A 20,251-nucleotide genomic window follows, 5' to 3' on the forward strand; every position below is an offset into this window, starting at 1 on the left:
TTCAATAAAGTTCTTTGGTCAGACAATAGATGGTGTGACCGCCATCAGCATAGAAAAAATATCTTCCATCTCCAAATCGTTCAGAGATCAAATTCTGCCGAGGTCAACTATGCTTTTCATCTGTCCAGGGTCGATGAAATACGTACAAATTGAGCACTAGGAGTCGATATAAGCGACTGCTCCCCTCCTCCTCCTCAAATACTTCATGTCTTGTGCCTGTTATAGAAAGGAAGAGAAACGATTATGAAAAGAATTTCTTTTCCATTTACTCCGTCAGACTGTTGTATTTGATGTTCCTCTTGCACACAATAAATTCCGTATGAAGAATTGAAACCTTAACTTTGTTTTCATATTTCCACTTCATACTCATGCAACTATTTCACCTTTGTAATGTTCAAACGTTGTGAAGGCGCGTGACTTAGCGGTTAAGGTGTTGTCGTAAGGGTATCGACGTAAGGTTGTGGAGTGGTGCGTTGTGCCTTTAACCAAGACGCTTTATTTTCTACATTGCTCCAGGTTTTTGTTTCTTCCTCCTCGAGCCATGCCTGGCTCATAAGGGCCGGTTTCCCGGTTTCCTTGGCGTATAGGTTCCCTACCTGGAGGGGACGCCGGTTCGTCTCAGGTGAGCTGCAAGATGGAGGAGGAAAGAGAGAGAGAAAGTTGTGGTGAAAGAGTCAGCAGAAGTTCGCCATTACATTCCGCTGGAGCCGCATGGAGCTTATTTGTTTCGCTCATAAACACAAACATCGCCCGGTCTGATATTCGAACCCGCGATCCCTCGACCGCGAGTCCGCTGCCCTAACCACTAGGCCATGTGCCTCCACATTGCTCCAGTCCACTTAGCTGAAAAAAAATTGAGCTCAATCTGTATTTCAAAGGGCCAGCTTTGTCACATTGTTGTCACACTGAATCTCCTAAAGAACTTCATTAAGGGTCATGCATGTCTGTGGAGTACTCATCCATTTGCAGGTTAATTTCACGAGCAGGTTCTTCCGTTGATTGGATCAACTGGAACCCTCATCGTCGTAACAGATAGACAGACAAACAGACAGATAGATAGATAGATAGATAGATAGATAGATAGATAGATAGATAGATAGATAGATAGATAGATAGATGGATGGATGGATGGATGGATGGATGGATGGATGGACGGATAGATAGATAGATAGATAGATAGATAGATAGATAGATATTACAGGCTTCCACACAGTTTCCGCATGCCAGATTCACTCACAAAGCTACAGTAGAAGACACTTGCCCAAATTGCTGCGCAGTAAGGCCTGAACCCGAAACCATGCGGTTGTCAAAACGAAAAAAAAACCACACCGTACACGTGAATATTTTGGACAATCTACAACTACGAATGGGGAACATTTTTTTTTTTTACTATCCCTGAGCAGATATAAAATTATCACTTGGCGTGGATATTGTTATCAACGCTATGAAGGCGTATGCTCGTAAATTTTTGCGGTGATTGCATTTGTTGCCACAACAACAAAAAGACATTACGCAAGAAAAAAAAAGTACGGTTATTGTAGCCATTTTTCTAGCTGGCTTTTTCCACGTTATGTGTTTTTGCGTCTGCTGTTTGCACGAACATCGATTTTTTTTAACAAATTTCTCTTCGAAATATTTTATCAGTGTATATCTACTACTATCTCTCAATCATTGAGTTTGTTTTTTTTTCTTTTTCACTTGCTTATTATTTGTCTCCTTATCTACCGAAACTATCTCCTTATCTAGCATATTTCAATTCTATCATTTCTTTATCTGTCTTAGACACACACCAAACAACAACAAACGCTCAAAGAAAAGCGAAGTATTATGCAAACTATATACACACGCGCACACACACGCACACGCACGCATACACACACACACACGCATTTCATATACATACATTCATATATACATACACATACGTATATATGTATATATACATACATATATATATATACACCTATAAGTACATATGAATATATATATATATATATATTTATGTATATATATATACACACTTATAAGTACATATATACATATAATGTGTGTGTGTGTTCCATTTTATATACATATATTCATATATACATACACATATGTATATATGTACATATATATATATATATATATATTATATATATATATATAGATATATATATATATATATATATGTACATATATATATATACATAGACTTATAGTACATATAATATATATATATACACACACATACTATACATATAACATGTGTGTGTGTGTTGCGTATGTGTGTATGTGTGTGTGTATGCATGTTTGTGTGAGGGATGCAACGTCAAATAGTGGAAATACAATACAGTAAGAATACTGTACGATGGATAAGATGTTAGTTTAAAATTTAAATGAAAACCAAAAAAATTGCCGTTGACGTTTCGGGCAGTTTTCACAAGGAGGCAGACAATGTATTATAATGAAATTCTTCATAGAACTAAATTATTCGCAACGGAAGCTTTAGTTATATCGACACAGAGACACAGTGCAGTAGTTATCTCTTAAGCAATTTTTCAGTCCGGCGATGATGATTTTATCACTTACAACATTATTCCTATGATCAAATGCTGCCTACGACAAAACGTGACACCAAATAACCTCCATAATCTTTTCGTTTAGAAGACAAAGCTGACGAAGCTTGCAAGGTCTCAACATATAAGTCGACTAAAGGACGTTTTCGTTTACAACTAAACATAAAATATTAACAAATAGGCGCAGGAGTGGCTGTGTGGTAAGTAGCTTGCTTAGCCAACCATATGGTTACAGGTTCAGTCCCACTGCGTGGCACCTTGGGCAAGTATCTTTTACTATAGCCTCGGGCCGACCAAAGCCTTGTGAGTGGATTTGGTAGACGGAAACTGAAAGAAGCCCGTCGTATAAATATATATATATATACTATATATATATATATATATATATATATATATATATATACACACACATATATGTGTATGTGTGTGTAAAACTTCTTACATTAGTACATGTCTTGATTATATCATATATGTGTATATATATATGTTTGTATGTCTGTTTGTTTACGTCCCCGTAACTTAGCGGTTCGGCAAAAGAGACCGATAGAATAACTACTAGGCTTGCAAAAAATAAGTTCTGGGGTCGATTTGTTTCGACTAAAGGCGGTGCTCCAGCATAGCCGCAGCCAAATAACTGAAACAAATAAAAAATAAAATAAATAAATACGAAAACTGGTAAGAAGCTTGTTTTCCAAACCACATGGTTCCGGGTTCAGTCCCACTGCGTGGCACTTTGAGTAAAAGTCTTCTAGTATAGCCTCGGGACGATTAAAGCCTTGTGAGTGGATTTGGTGGATGGAAACTGAAAGAAGCCCGTCGTATTTGTGTGTGTGAGTGTGTGTGCCTTCTTTTGCGTCTGTGTTTGCTCCATCATCACTTGACGACCGGTGTTGGTGTGTTTACGTCCCTGTATTCTAGCGGTTCAGCAAAAAAGACCGATAGAATAAGTACTAGGCTTAAAAATAAGTCCTGGGGTCAGATAGTTCGATTAAAAATCAATTGCCGTATGTAATACATTTAATCTCTCTGCAATTTCTCGTACAAGTTATATGACAATCAGATTCAATTATGGCTTTGATTCGGTCATCATCAACTTCAGTAGGTGGACCAGAACGTTGGTCATCTTTGAGTGAAAAATCTCCAGAACGGAATTGTTTGAGCCATTTCTGACATGTCGTGCTGATAAACAGTCAACACTCTAAACTTCACATATCTTTTTGTGAACGTCAACAGCTTTCTTGCCTTTACGGAAATAAAATAGCAAAATATGGTGAAATTTTTGTTTTTGCGCTCCATGTTAAAATTGACACTAAACTAACAGTTGTAAACGAAATTACATGCAATTTGCTTATAAAGTAAAGTAAAAGTAACGGCTATCAAATGTCAAAAGGAAAAGATCATAACATTGACAAAAGTCATTTTTAAAAATCGTAACTCTATCTATTTGCGAAAAACAAAATTGCTTTCTTGCCAACACAATATATATACATATACACACACACACACACACACACACACACATATATATATATATATATATATATATATATATATATATATATTCATCCCTTTCCTCCTTCAAACGAGTCCATAACCTGCGTCACCTCCTGGTCCACAGTTTCTTCCCTACCCTGGATCCTTCCCTTGCTCCCGCCCACGCTGTCGTACCTGCCCGTACCTGCCCGTACCTCTCCAACACCACCATCCTCACAGGCACCCATCACCGTCCCTATTACATCGCCGTTTCCTTTACCTGCACTTCTAGTAATGTCATTTACTGCATCTCCTGCTCTCTGTCCTTCCCTGTATATTGGTCAAGCGGGACGTCGCTTAGCTAACAGGTTCGCGGAGCACCTCCGGCACATCAGACTCGGCAATGATACACTGCCCTGGTCGCGCGCCATTTCTGCTCTACCGGTCATTTGCTACATCTGTCTGTGTTCGGAATGTCTGTGTACAGGGGCCACCCGGACTCCTGCCTTCGCCGTGAACAAGAATTTATCTTCTCTCTTCGTTCCTCTGCGTTACAGGGACTCGACTCACCTCCTCTCTTCATCTGACACCAAACTTCGCCTTCTCTCTTCATTTGACACCAATCTCACACAGATTCCCACTCACCACCACCCCACACACACACCCTCCAGCTACACACCACACCTACATACCGCCCACCTCAGTACCCTCACCCACACGCACCACTATACATACCCATACACACTGTTCAACTCATCACTCACTTCACACACCATTACACACACCCACAACACATTCCCACTCCACACACACTTCTCAGCACCCACACAATACCGCATCATCCACACACACACACACACACACACAATCTTCAATAACATCACCACACATACCACTATATGAATAGCCACACACACACTGTTTAACTAAGTACACATACCATACACCATCATGAACAATCTCACACCCACACAAGCACATAATACCTGAACAGAGACAATATATACATATACACACATACATACACACGCAACACGCAAAGACAAAGTTAACTTTCGCCCACATACATACACTATACACATGCACACCAATTGGTCACATTGACACACATACATACACACGTACACATGTGCACTCACCACGTGAGAAAACGCACATCAACTGCTACACACAATTTTTGAACGGCAAATTTTGAGCGACAAATTTTGAGCAACAAATTTTGAGCGACAATTTTTGAGCGGCAAATTTTGAGCGACAAATTTTGAGCAACAGCTTTTGAGCGAAGGGGACAAGTCGATTACTTGATTGGTACTATATTTTATCGACCCCGAAAGGGTGGAAGCAAAGTTAAACTCAGAGCAATTTGAACTCAGAGCAATTTGAACTCAGAGCAGTTTGAACTCAGAGCGTAAAGAACCAGTAGAAAATTCGCCATTTTATCCGCTGTGCTAACGATTCAGCGAGCCCGCCGCATTAAGTATATATGATTTTTGTCTCTACGTGTGATCAGTTTGAAACCAAGCTCCGTGCTAAATACATTGCCTCCTACACGTAGCACGTATTAAGATATATAAGCAGCAGACAATAAGTTGTGATGGTGTAGACGTGGAGAAGGTGAAGAAGTGTGTATAATGATGAATGTCGAGGCAGAAAGTTCACATTTAACACTGGAGGTTAAAGTATCTTTTCAGTATGAATGAAAACTAGATTATTTTGTGAAAGCAACCGTCATGTTGACAAGCTGGAGAGGATGTAAAAACGAAGAAGTGTCAGATTGTGAATTGGTGAGGCCGTGGATATTTGTGAATTGATAGAAAGAATAGAGGAGAGAGGTGGAGAGTAAGAGAGAATGTTGGAGAAATTGATAACGAAAAGGAACAAAAAAGAATTTGCGTTTGAGAATAAAACGAGAAAAAAATTTATGTAAGAGACTGTGTATTAGAGAGAGAAAAGGCAAATGTTATATATGTGCGTATGTGTTTGATTGTAGGTGTTTATGAATATCTGTGTGTGTGTATGTGTGTGTTTGTATATATAAAAGTGTGTGTGTGTGTGTGTGTGTACATATATACATATACATACACTTAGATAAATGTGTGTGTGACAGAGACAGGGAGAGAGAGAGAAACGAAAGGAGAAAGAGGGAGCCATTAAGGGATGAAAGAAAGGAAACTTATGTATGTGAGTGAATGAGTGAGTGAGTGAACGAGTGAGTGAGTGAGTGAGTGAGTGAGTGAGTGAGTGAGTGGGTGAGTGAGTGAGTGAGTGAGTGGGTGAGTGAGTGAGTGAGCTGGAAAGAGACAGAATATGAAAGAGATATCTGTAAGTGCTAGAGAAGAAAGTATGTTTCTAAAAAAAAAAGTGGGGTGAGAAGAAAAAGTAAAAAAAAAACACCCAATGCGTGTGAATAGAATGAGAATGAAGAATGAGATTAAATATGAAAGGGAAAGAAATAGAGGGAAAGAGATAGATAGGATTGATAGAGACGAAAGAAAAAAGATGGAGAGGAAGGTTTTATTTGAGAGAGTGAGAGAAAGACTTTGGTTGATGGAAGCAGAAAGTATAGAAGAACGTGTAGGGCACCGGAATGACTGGGTGATTAAGAAGCAGGCTTTGCAATCAGGGAGGTTCGAGTTCAGTTCCAGTGCATGGCAGCTTCGGCAATATGTCTTCCACTGCAACTTCGGGCTGGCCAATGGTTGATGGAAACTGTAGAAGCCCCTCGAATATATATATATATATACATATATATACATATATATATTACATATATATATATACATATATATATATATAATATATATATATATATTATATATATATATGATATATATATGTATATGTATGTATATGTATGTATACCACACACACACACACACACACACACACACCACACACACACACATATATATATATATATATATATATATATATATATATATATAGTGAAGGCGCATGGCTCAGTGGTTACAGCGTCGAGCTTACGATCGTGAGGTTGTGAGTTCGAATGCGTGTTGTGTTCTTGAGCAAGACTCTTTATTTCACGCTGTTCCAGTTCACTCAGCTGTAGAAATGAGTTGCGACATCACAGGTGCCAAGCTGTATCTGCTGTTGCCTTTCCCTTGGATAACACTGGTGGCGTGGAGAGGCCGGTATGCATGGGCGACTGCTGGTTTTCCATATATATATATATATATATATATATATATACACACACACATATATATGTAGCGCAGATTTCAACACGAAGGGTTGGGGCTCTCTATCATGGTAACGCGTGTTGAGGAAGGTGAGGCTGTAATGCCAGTCAAGAAACCGGTCCACGTGAGTCCAAATCCTTGAATATATGCTGAGAGATTGTCTTGGCTCGTTTGCCTTCTGACGGTTGATTTCTGTAGTTATTATCAGTGTATTTTGGCGATTTAAATAAGAATTATGACTGTTATTTCCAGCAGTGTGTCCTTTGATTAGTTTTATATATATATATACTCTTTTACTCTTTTACTTGTTTCAGTCATTTGACTGTGGCCATGATGGAGCACCACCTTTAGTCGAGCCAATCGACCCCAGGTCTTATTCTTTGTAAGCCTAGTACTTATTCTATCGGTCTCTTTTGCCGAACCGCTAGGTTACGGGGGACGTAAACACACCAGCATCGGTTGTGAAGCGATGTTGGGGGGACAAATACAGACACACAAACACACACACATATATATATATATATGTGTGTGTGTGTGTGTGTGTGTGTGTGTGTGTGTGTGTGTGTGTGTACATATATACGAAGGGCTTCTTTCAGTTTCCATCTACCAAATCCACTCACAAGGCTTTGGTCGGCCCGAGGCTATAGTAGAAGACACTTGCCCAAGGTGCCAAGAAGATACTTGCCCAGTGGGACTGAACCCGGAACCATGTGGTTAGTAAGCAAGCTACTTACCACACAGCTACATACATACATGCATACATGCATACATGCATACATGCATACATACATACATACATACATACATACATAAAGGCGCAAGCACTGCTTGAAATAAGAGTCAAAATACCATTTAGTCACGAGCAAGCATTTATCTAATGACTGACAAGGGAGGCAAATTCCCTACAGCAAGCGAGAGATTAATCTTCATCAATGGCATTTACTCCGTTGCCGAGGGTTAAACCGAACTCGCCTTGTCAGTTTATAAAAAATACCATTGGAATTTGTAACTGATTCCATAAAAAGATAAAGTGAAAATTATAAATTATTCAGATGGCTAGTCGCAATTTAGAAACCAAAAAGCACAAAGTACAACCGTCACTAAAGTGACTGAGTGTGCTAGTCAGTACCAGTATTACATTATTACTGGTATTTATTTTATCGACCTCGAAAAAATGAAAAGCAAAGACGGCCATGACGGAATTTGAACTCAGGACGTAAGGGGGTCGCATGAAATACTGCTATGCTTCATTCTGTTTCCACCGACGGGCAGACGACTCCGACACCTCGCGAAAATATAAATAATATATCTTTTGCTGACTAAGATTGTTGTTCGTCTATTTTGGCAGCGAGCTTTCTAAGTGCTAAGTGGGGGGGGGGGTTTACGTCATTTTACAGTCTCCATCGTGTATTTTAATTAATCAGCGAATGTTGGAAATGTGTTGCACGTAGTTTCTGATAAAATTTTTTTTTTTTTTTTACTCGCTCCAGTGTATGCATAATGTGTTTACATTTTCCAGTGTAAAGATGTGTTGTGCACGATGCTCTTTCGTGGTACTGATAAGAGAGGTGATGATGGAATTAACAGGCTTTGCTCGTGTCAAACGGAACGACATTATTTTCGTAGAAGTTCAAAAGAGGAAGACATCCCTTGAGAGCGACGTAAATGCTTCCAGTAGATTCGACTTTACGGAGGCGTACTGATTGTCACCATTCTGAGAATTCAGCTTACAAACTTAAAAGATGTATTCAACTGCTTTTATCACTTTTGGTAGGTTGGAAGCGAGTGCGATTGGCAGATTGATCTTTTCCCAGAATATGTGACCTTATATTCAAAGTTAGAATATACTATTATTAACATTTCTTGTAAGGTGTTAAGGTGTAGGTGTTAAGGCGGCGAGCTGGCAGAAACGTTAGCACGCCGGGCGAAATGCTTAGCGGTATTTCGTCTGCCGTTACGTTCTGGGTTCAAATTCCGCCGAGGTCGACTTTCGGGGTCGATGAATTAAGTACCTGTTACGCACTGGGGTCGATATAATCGACTTAATACCTATGTCTGTCCTTGTTTGTCCTCTCTATGTTTAACCCCTTGTGGGTAATAAAGAAATAGGTATTTCGTCTGCCGTTACGTTCTGGTTTCAAATTCCGCCGAGGTCGATTTGCCTTTCATCCTTTCGGGGTCGATAAATTAAGTACCAGTTACGCACTGGGGTCGATATAATCGACTTGATCTTTTTGACAGTCCTTGTTTGTCCTCTCTGTGTTTATCCCCTTGTAAGTAGTAAAAAAAAATGGTTAAGGTGTAGATATCTGTGTACGTGGAAGCGCAATGGCACAGTGGTTAGGACAGCGGACTCACAGTCGGAGGATCACGGTTTCGATTCCCAGACCGGGCGTTGTGTGTGTTTACTGAGCGAAAACATCTAAAGCTCCACAAGGCTCCGGCAGGGAGTGCTGGCGACCCCTGTTGTACTCTTTCGCCACAACTTTCTCTCACTCTCTCTTCCTGTTTCTTGAGTAACGCTGCGATGGACTGGCGTCCCGTCCTGCTGGGGTAAAACATATACGCCACGGAAACCGGGCCGATGAGCCTGGCTAGGCTTGAAAAGGGCACATAAAAAAATAATAAAGGTGTTAAGGTGGCGGGAGGCAGAATCGTTAGCCAGCCGGGCAACATACTTAGCGGCATTTCGTCCCTCTTTACGTTCTGAGTTCAAATTCCACCGAGATCAACTTTACCTTTTATTCTTTCAGGATCGATAAAATAATTACCTGTTGAACACTAGAGTCGATATAATCGACTAACCCCTCCCACCGAACTTATTGGCCTTGCGCCAAAATTAGAAACCAATATTTCTCCTAGGGCGCCGAGCTGGCAGAATCGTTAGCACGCCGGGCGAAATGCTTAGCGGTATTTCGTCTGCGTTACGTTGTGAGTTCGAATTCCGCCGAGGTCGACTTTGCCTTTCATCCTTTCGGGGTCGATAAAAATTAAGTACCAGTTACGCACTGGGGTCGATGTAATCGACTTAATCCGTTTGTCAGTCCTTGTTTGTCTCCTCTGTATTTAGCCCCTTGTGAGTAGTAAATAAATAGGTATTTCGTTTGCCGCTACACTCTGGGTTCAAATTCTGCCGAGGTCGACTTTGCCTTTCATCCTTTCGGGGTCGATTAAATAAATACCAGTTACACACTGGGGTCGATATAATCGACTTAATTCGTTTGTCTGTCCTTGTTTGTCCCGTCTGTGTTTAGCCCCTTGTGGGTAGTAAAAGAAATAGGTATTTCGTCTGTCTTTACGTTCTGAGTTCAAATTCCACTGAGGTCGACTTTGCCTTTCATCCTTTCGGGACCGATAAAATAAGTACCAGTTGTATACTTGCTCGATGTAATCGACTTAGATCTTTCCCCGAAATTGCTGGCTTTGTGCCAATATTTGAAACTAATATTTTTGCTTGCAGTCTAGAGTCGACCGAAAAATATCATTTCCAAGACTTTCTTTGCACTTTAGAACAGAGCAGTGGGTAGCGATTTTCTTCACTACTACAGGGAGTGACGACCCTGCCTGACACGAGTCTCGGGCTCAGCTGGCTCGGGCTGACAGTACCCGGTATGGGCCCCTATCCAGGGTTACGGAAATGAGACAACCTTCAAAGAAATCCGGAGTGGAACCCCGAAGGTGGTTTAGTGTTCGACTCGACACTTTTCCGGCAGCTCCTGCAACCAAGCTGGTGCCAAACGCAATGCTCTGCACTCCTTTGGACTACGTCAGCAAGGTCGAGAGAGGAATCCTGACGATTGGGCTACCCGGAATTTTTTTATATGTAACCCAGACCTGCGCAAAACTAGAGCGGAAACTGGAGTGGACATGAAATGTAAAACCAGACTGGATTCGTTTATTCGCAACTCCATTGTCTCCCGAGACAAAAGGATGCCAACAACAAGATCAGAGTAACTAACCCTGGACAGAGCTCTTCTTGGCATTGTTGTACTTTTATTGCACTTGGCATTGTCGCACTTTTATTGCACTTGGCATTGTCGCACTTTTATTGCACTTGGCGTTGTTGCACTTTTATACAACACAGTTTTCTTTTCTGTATCAACGGATATATTTATATTTCTACAACCGCTTTCATGCTCTGTAAGTACCTTGCTCACTTCACTTTTAATTTCATCATTTCTCCAGCAAAAACAACCAATAACAATTAGTACAATCTTTACGTTGTATCCTCTTGTCCTGTGCGCAATATTTCAAGAACTATTAACCTCTCTTTTCTTGGTTTCTCACTTTGTTCTTCTTGTGTGCATGTATATATTTTCACTGCGTGGAGGCGCAATGGCCCAGTGGTTAGGGCAGCGGACTCGCGGTCATAGGATCGCGGTTTCGATTCCCAGACCGGGCGTTGTGAGTGTTTATTGAGCGAAAATACCTAAAAGCTCCATGAGGCTCCGGCAGGGGATGGTGGTGATCCCTGCTGTACTCTTTCACCACAACTTTCTTTCACTCTTACTTCCTGTTTCTGTTGTACCTGTATTTCAAAGGGGCCGGCCTTGTCACTCTCTGTGTCACCACGCTGAATATCCCCCGAGAACTACGTTAAGGGTACACGTGTCTGTGGAGTGCTCAGCCACTTACACGTTAATTTCACGAGCAGGCTGTTCCGTTGATTCGGATCATCCGGAACCCTCATCGTCGCAACCGACGGAGTGCTTCCAATCCCAATTTTTACTGTAAAAGAACATTATCATAAATAATATATTTTTGGTCGGTATTTTCTCTTATTATCTCTATCCTTCAGGCAATGACGCATTTATGCATAAAATATTCAAACTTCCAACTCATTTTATTCAATCTGCTCTTCGTATCCCATCTGGTTTTATATCGCGCTAAAATCTTTTTTCCGGCCGATCCTTGATTTGCTAACGGTGCTTATAGAAACCATTAATGTATTTGTAAGATCGTTTCACATAATCATTCCCTGCAAATGTTTTACGAAAGAGTCCAGAAGCTGGCTACCCACATGGTTCATGGTCTCAAAAATTTGTCCTACGAAGAAAGGCTGAGGACGCTCGACCTTTATTCTCTTGAAAAACGCCGCCGCCGTGGTGATCTCATTCTTGCCCACAGCATCATAAGCGGAAAGTGTAACCTCTCGAAAGAGCTGTTCTTCACTCCTGCTCCAGAGCGTCGGCTGCAGGGTCATTCCGAAAAGCTCTACCTGCGACGATTTCATCTAAATCGAAGGAGAGGAGCTTTCTCCGTCCGGGTTGCGGATCCGTGGAACAAGCTGCCAGACGAGATGGTGAAGATGCCGACGACCGCTTTGTTCAAAGCCTCCCTGGACCTCAAGTGGCCTGAACTCTTTACATGAACACCACCCTGTACTTAACTCCATGTCCCCCTACATGGCCTTGCTATTTGCTTTTGAGCCAAATTAACTAACTAACTAACTAACTAACTAACATTAATGTATTGTAAGATCGTTTCACATAATCATTCCCTGCAAATGTTTTACTTCCAGACATCAGATAGTAAACTTCCTCGTTCCTATTTACACAAATTTTGATGTCACTCTCTACTTCCCGCTTAAATTATACTCTCTACTTTTCGTTTTTTTTTTGTTCCAACATATTAAAACTGAAACACGTGTTACAAGAATCCAGAAACAGCTTAACCATTCATTGCTCTTATTCTTTTCCTTTTTTTAAATCTCAGTTGTTAAAGACCTTTATTCCATACAGTTATCTTTATACTGGTTGTATACTGTCAATCTAACAAGAACGTGACAGTAGGGGGTACACCACCGCTGTATAGCCCTAGTGGTGTACCCCCTACTGTCACGTTCTTGTTAGATTGACAGTATACAACCATTCTATCGCCCCAACACCGTACATGTCTCTACGAGAGATTTAGAAATTCAATATTTCTTATCTTTATACTACTTAAATTCAAAATTCCGCTGAGTTCTTTGTCTACCTTCTCTTTTTTTGTTAACATCTCTCCGATTTCCATTCAACGTTTCCTACATTAATTCTGGTTTCTCCGTCATCGAATTTCACCTTTTCTTCGACATTAAACATTCTATAATCTGCTTCTCTTTAAATAAAACAATATCCTTTCTTCCCATCTTTCTTGCATGCAGTATTTATATGCCATGTAACGTGTCACTCTAACTTTTGTTTCATTGTCTACATCTTTCATATTCCTGACACCTGTGCTTCAGTTTTTCCTTGTCAGGAATAATCTTGCATTATTCGCTTGTCTGCCAACTGTTGCTACTATTGCTGTTGCTGTTGTCGTTGTTGTTGTTGTTGTTGTTCTTGTTCTTGTTCTTGTTCTTGTTCTTGTTCTTGTTCTTCTTCTTCTCTTCTTCTTCTTCTTCTTCTTGATGTTGTTACTTTTCCTGATCCGTATTACTATTTCGTTCTTCTTCTCCTCTTTCTTCCTGAGCTCTACCACAATCATCATCATCATCATCATCATTTTCTTCTTCGTCTCCTCTCTCTCTCTCTCTCTCTCTCCTTAATTTTGCTTGTCCTTCTTTCTTCTTCCTCTCTTCCTTTTTTTCATCACAATCCTCCCATCCCTCTCCCATCCCTCTCCCTCCATCCTCTCCACATGTTCTTCATCTGTCTTACAATGATTGACGCCATAAACGATCGAATAAAAGACTTTAGCCTTTCCCCCAAACTCCCAACAGCACTCATCACCCCCTACACCACCACCACCACCACCCTCTGTCCCACCGTCCTCACTGCAGTGGCAGAAGGAAGAGAGGAAGAGAGGAAGGTTGTATACAGCTGATTTATATTTCTCTTTATCCTGTTACAATACGAACTACAGAAACTGGAAAAGAGAAGAAATAGTCTTTTCATCGCTTAGTGTGGGAGTGGGGGAAAAGGCAATGCCATAACGCATCATGGGATCTCTGATATTGGTGGGAAGAATTGAAGGGGGAAAGGCATCCTGGAGCAGACACGTGACCGGAATGCTTACACCGGAGTGGACTCTACTGACTGGCACTCCATCGGTTACGACGATGAGGGTTCCTGTTGATACGAACAATGGAACAGCCTGCTCGTGAAATTAACGTGCAAGTGGCTGAGTACTCCACAGACACGTGTGCCATTAACGTAGTTCTCAGAGAGATTCAGCCTGACACAGAACGTGACAAAGGTGGCACTTTGAATTACAGATACAGCTCATCTTTACCCGCTGATAGAACTGGAGCAACGTGAAATAAAGTGTGTTGCTAGAGGGCACAATGCGTCGCTGGGAATCGAACTCACGACCTTACGACTGTGAGCCAAAAAGCTTGGCCAAGATGCTACGTAGTTTAGTTAGACTGAACCCGGAACCATGTGGTTCGTAAGCAAGCTACTTACCACACAACCACTCCTACGCCTATTTAATATTTCTTTAATTTAGAGTTTGTTGACCATGGCGACCACCACTCCTTGTTCAGAATAAATCAGTAATCCGGAAAGGCTTTGGAACCATAAGTTCCGGAGGATCGATGTTGTACCTGTATCTCAAAAGACAACGGATTAACACTTGATAAGTTCCTCTCCATAACACAAGCCTGGGCAACAACGATATTCTTTTAGAAAACCAGTATTGGCCATGCATTCTCTTGATGTTTACTTAATGTGTGTACAGTAAATCCTCGAGTATAGTCCGACCTTGAGTATAATACGCAGGGGATATTTAGGGAGCTGTACTTATGAAAAACCTAAACCTTGTGTATAATACGCACCCCTTCTCTAACTTGAGTTGTGCGTAATTAAGCCAGCAGCACCTAGTCGAACAAACACTTCCACGCATGCGTAATACAATAATTGTGATGTTCTTAACTGTTATATGGGAATGTAAATATGTTTGCAAATTGTTTTTGTTACATGTTATTCTGTGTTCTAAATACTTTTGTTTTAATAAATGTTGCTTACTACAAGTTATGGATGATTCTTTTATGACTTCATTGCTTTCAGACTTAGCTTAAGGTATTTCCGCACCCGACATCACAAAATGCGTCTGCATAAACATTGCCAGACAGCAAATAGAGACTCGGACATTGCTTAGAAAATAATTTTTATTTTTAACCTCGTACGCACTAGGGATTTTGACCTTTAAATTTTGGAAAAAAAATGCGGATTATACTCGAGGATTTACTGTATATATTAATAGTAATGGTGGACTCTTTTGTCGTTCGCCGCAGCTAAGGGTCTTGCAGTTTCTTGTTGAATAACCTGCATACATGCTTTGATTTGTTTATAGTGATCCATTGTCTGTGCTGTACATTAGTTAACTTCCTTCATTAAAAATCTACATTGCCTATACAGGTGCACAGTGTACCAAACATCAGCTGTCGAAGCGATCGCAGAGCAACATAAAATAAACAGTTTTTGCTCTAGAACACAACACACTACCAAATCAAGGAACCGAAACCACGACCTTACGATCATAAGTGCAACGCCTTAACCACTGGTTCAAACGCCTTCACTTTGTAACCTACCGTACTAATAAACGACATCTGCTTTTGATCGGTATTTTTTCAAATTAAAACTGTCCTTCAGGCAAAGATGCATTTACGCATAATGCGCTTTTTTTTTTTACCCCCCATCTGGTTTTATATCTCACTGAAATTTTTTCCAGCCAATCCTTGCTTTGCTCAGCGCTGATAAAAACCATTAATGTATTGTTATATCATTTCATATAATCATTCCCTACAAATGTTTTAATGCCAGACATCGCATAATAAACTCCCTCACTTTTATTCACACAAATTTGATGTCCCTTTCTGCTTCTCGTTTAACTTCTTCTACGCCCTAATTTATCTTTCACCATTTTTAATGAAGAAATACATTTTCTGGAGCTTAATTACAGGTTATCTATCCATGGCTGTTTTTTGTTCGTTCATTAGGTTGTTCTAATCAAAGCTGTTAAACATCTTCACTATACTGTATTATCTTTTATACTCTTTTACTCTTTTACTTGTTTCAGTCATTTGACTTTGGCCATGCTGGAGCACCGCCTTTAGTCGAGCTAATCGACCCCCAGGACTTATTCTTTGTAAACCTACTACTTATTCTATCAATCTCTTTTTGCCGAACCGCTAAGTTACGGAGGCTCAAACACATCAACATCGGTTGTCAAGTGATGTTGGGGGGACAAAAACTGACACACAAACATGCACACACACACACACACACACACACATATATATATATATATGTATATATATATATATATATCACCGTCATCACCAGGCTATCAGATGTTGCTACACATCGCTAGTCACAATGCGCTTCGCATTGTTTTAGCCTTCAAATGACGCCACCCCGCTGGCTAAGCGAGATGGCCAATATATATATATATATATATATATATATATATATATATATATACATATATACGACGGGTTTCTTTCAGTTTCCGTCTGCCAAATTCACTCACAAGGCTTTGGCCGGCCCGAGGCTATAGTAGAAGACACTTGCCCAAGGTGCCACGCAGTGGAACTGAACCCGGAACCATGTGGTTGGTAAGCAAGCTACCTACCACACAGACACTCCTACGCCTATACTGCTTAAGTTTAAAATTTTAGTGAGCTTTTTGAGGCCTCCTTTTTCGACCCCACATTCTATCTAATTTTTTTCCAGGCATGGCTTTCTGGTTAAGAAGCTCATTATGCAACAACTTGCTTTCGGGTTCAATTCCCGTTTGCGACACCTTGGGCAAGTATCTTCTCCATAGCCATGGGCCAGCCAATATCTTGTGAGTGAATTTGGCAGACGGAAACTGAAAGAAACTCATCGTGTGTGCCTGTGTGTGTTCCCCGCACCGCTTGATTTTGCTTACGTAATTTGCTTCGTAATTTCGCGGTTTCGATAAAAGTGACCGATAGAATAAACACCATAAATAAGAAAATACGTACGAGGGTGGTGATTAATTAGACTAAACCCTTCACAGCGGTGCCCCAGCATGACCGCAGTTCAGTGACTAAACCATGTAGAAGATAAACGATAAAAAAAGAAATACTATTTTCCAATCTAGCTTTGTTTTGTGTTCCGTGGTGTAGTGTGAAGCAGCTTCTCCTTCTTATTGTAAGCGCACAGGAAATCTACTAGAAAGTGTTGTGTTGGTTTGGCCAATGTGAGTTTTGGAATGATATACTTTACGATTTTCCCATTGACAATCGAAATACTAAATCACGTTATCAATCTCTCATAAAACAGAACATAAAATACGCCACACTGAACCATAAATTAACAGTAATAATACACTTGATATACTACAAAAACATAAAAATTAGAAACTTTCTTATCAAACAAAAGAAACACCAGAATGTAGATTCGTGAACAAACTATAAATTACCGATATGATTATAAATTCGACTGTCTGCATGGAAGTTGTATACTCTCCCTTTGAAATGTTATTGGGGCACCATCCTCTAAAGCAATATTTACAACAATGTTTTTATAAAACTTTCCCAGAATGCTAATAGGAGGTGTAGCATAAACTTTCTGTATAACAATATCATTAGTTCAGATCTGGATAAGCCTGATAAAAGATAAAAGCTTGTTTTTTCTTCTCAGTAGTGTATATGTATGTATGTATGTATGTATGTATGTATGTATGTATGTATGTATGTTTGTTTGTATATATGTGTGTTTGTGTGTGTCCGTGAGAGAGAGCGTGTGTGCGCGTGTGTGTGTATACTTTATTTGTGAGTTAACAAGGCAATCAATGGTTTCATTAGAAGTGATCTTCACAATTATTCAAGCATGCTACGTGGAAGTGTTGGTACAGGTCTCCATTTTGGAGGAGAATACTGATATTAACGTTTACATATATATATATGTGTGTGTGCGTGTGTGTGTGTCTGTATATATATTATATATATATACTTATATATTGATCATTCATTTTATACCTTTTGAGATCTAGTTATATGTTTTATAAAAATATATATTAGTTATTTACGTTTTGGTTTATGTCTATCACTGTTTGAGTTGCATAATAGTGGTTTTATCTCTAATTTATATTATATATATATATATATATATATATATATATATATATATATATAGCTTGCCCGCCTCGCCAGCGGGGTGGCATCATTCGATACAACAACAATGTGGGGAAGTGCACTATGATAAGTGGTGCATAACAACACCCGACAACCTAGTCACAATCGGTATGTGTATACATGTGCATGATTGTATGTAAATGTGGAATCAGTGTATGTATGTTCATTCCTGCAAGCCTAAAGTGTGTATATCTGTGTGAGTGTTTGTATGTAAATGTATGTCTGTAATGGATGAATGTATGTTTGAACTTTGAATGTGTGTCTGTGTTGTTGACTGGCTTGTATGTTATTATATCACTGTGTGTATATACATGCATGCGTCTGCCATGTATGCGCATGGGCGTGAGTACAGGCGAATGTGAATAGCTTATTTGATTTAAGGATGGCGTTATTAAAGGAAAGGGGATTATAAATTGAGTCCATGAGGGCAAAAGTTTGAAGATAAAACATAAATTACGGTTCACTACGGAGATGAAAACCTTGTAACTACATATTCTATCGTGATTCACAGAGATTCTTCTCTGGTTCACTGAATTACCATACCAGATAATGTGTTTGAGTGAGTGAATGAATGGGGAGGGAAGAGGGAGGAGGAAGGGAAGGGGAGAGGTTGAGTGAGTAAATGAGGGAGGGAAGAAGGGAGATAGTGAATGAGTGAGGAATTTAGTGAGGGAGAGAGCAAGTGTGAGAGGAAAGGAAGGACGAAATAACAGAAGATGGAAGGAGGGTGTGAGTGAGTGAGTGTTGCGCAAAACTTCATTGTTTTTAATTCTTGACTTATCTATAATCATAGATAACCAGTGGCGCAGTCGTGGCGCAGTGTGGTAAGAAGCTTGCTTCCCAACCACATGATTCTGGGTTCAGTCCCACTGCGTGGCACCTTAGTCAAGTGTCTTCTACTATAGCCTCGGGCAGTATATAGTGATTGGACGATAAGCGTAAGCCAGTGTCAACGGTAGTTCCAGAAATTCCAAGCCGGAAACTACAGCTCAGAAGATGAGCCTCGTCCAGGAAGATCTGTAGAGCTCGAGGAGGACGACCTGGTGGGGTTGTAACTGTTAACCATTCATCGACACCTGCGCTAGAAGAAAATCGACCATCTTTGGTTTCAAGACGAAAGGTGTTCTTCCATCAGGATTATTTATGTTCGGCCAAATACAGTGAGGACGACATTCCAAAGGCTGAAGCAGTTTGAATGGTAAACAATACCTCACCCACCATATTCGCCAGACATTGCCCCATCTGATTATCATTTATTCCGCAGTTTTCAAAATCATTTCGATTGAAAAAATATGAATTCTGTAGACGAGGTCAGAACAGTACTGGAGGAGTGTTTTCGTCATGGACAAGAGAATTTTGGAAGAGGGGCCTTGCAAGTCTACTAGATAAATGGAGGAGCATTGTAGAAGATGAAGGAGTGTACATTTTAGATTTAAAAAGAACTTTGTTTATCTTAATTTTGAAAAATAAAGGAAGTATTAAAAAAACGCATTATTTATGGGATGACCCAATAAAAACAAACTCCAGCTGTGATCCCATTTATATTCCCTACGCTAAACAAATTGGCGATTAAAGTTTAACAATTGCTTCTAACAACGATTTCCTACCCATCAGAGACCCAAGCTTCCCCAGGTAACAACGAAAGCAAGAACACATCCTACATCTGGTATCATATTTTAGACAAATCTTACATCTGATATCTTATTTTATGTTGCTAAGAAACGAAGTCGATAAATTACAGAACTGAATATTTAATCAAGTTAAAGAACTTTGCCCATTTGAGTAGCAGAACGGCAGCTGTGGAAACAATGGCTAACACAGAGCGACAAATAGTCTGTCTTGAAGATCAAATACGCAGAATTTTGGAGTCAATTATCTTGAAAAAATACTTAAAACGGTGCTACAATTCAGCCGTTAGTTTTTACGGTGTCCAG

Source organism: Octopus sinensis, linkage group LG12 (assembly GCF_006345805.1).
Source record: "Octopus sinensis linkage group LG12, ASM634580v1, whole genome shotgun sequence".
Classification (NCBI taxonomy): Eukaryota; Metazoa; Mollusca; class Cephalopoda; order Octopoda; family Octopodidae; genus Octopus; species Octopus sinensis.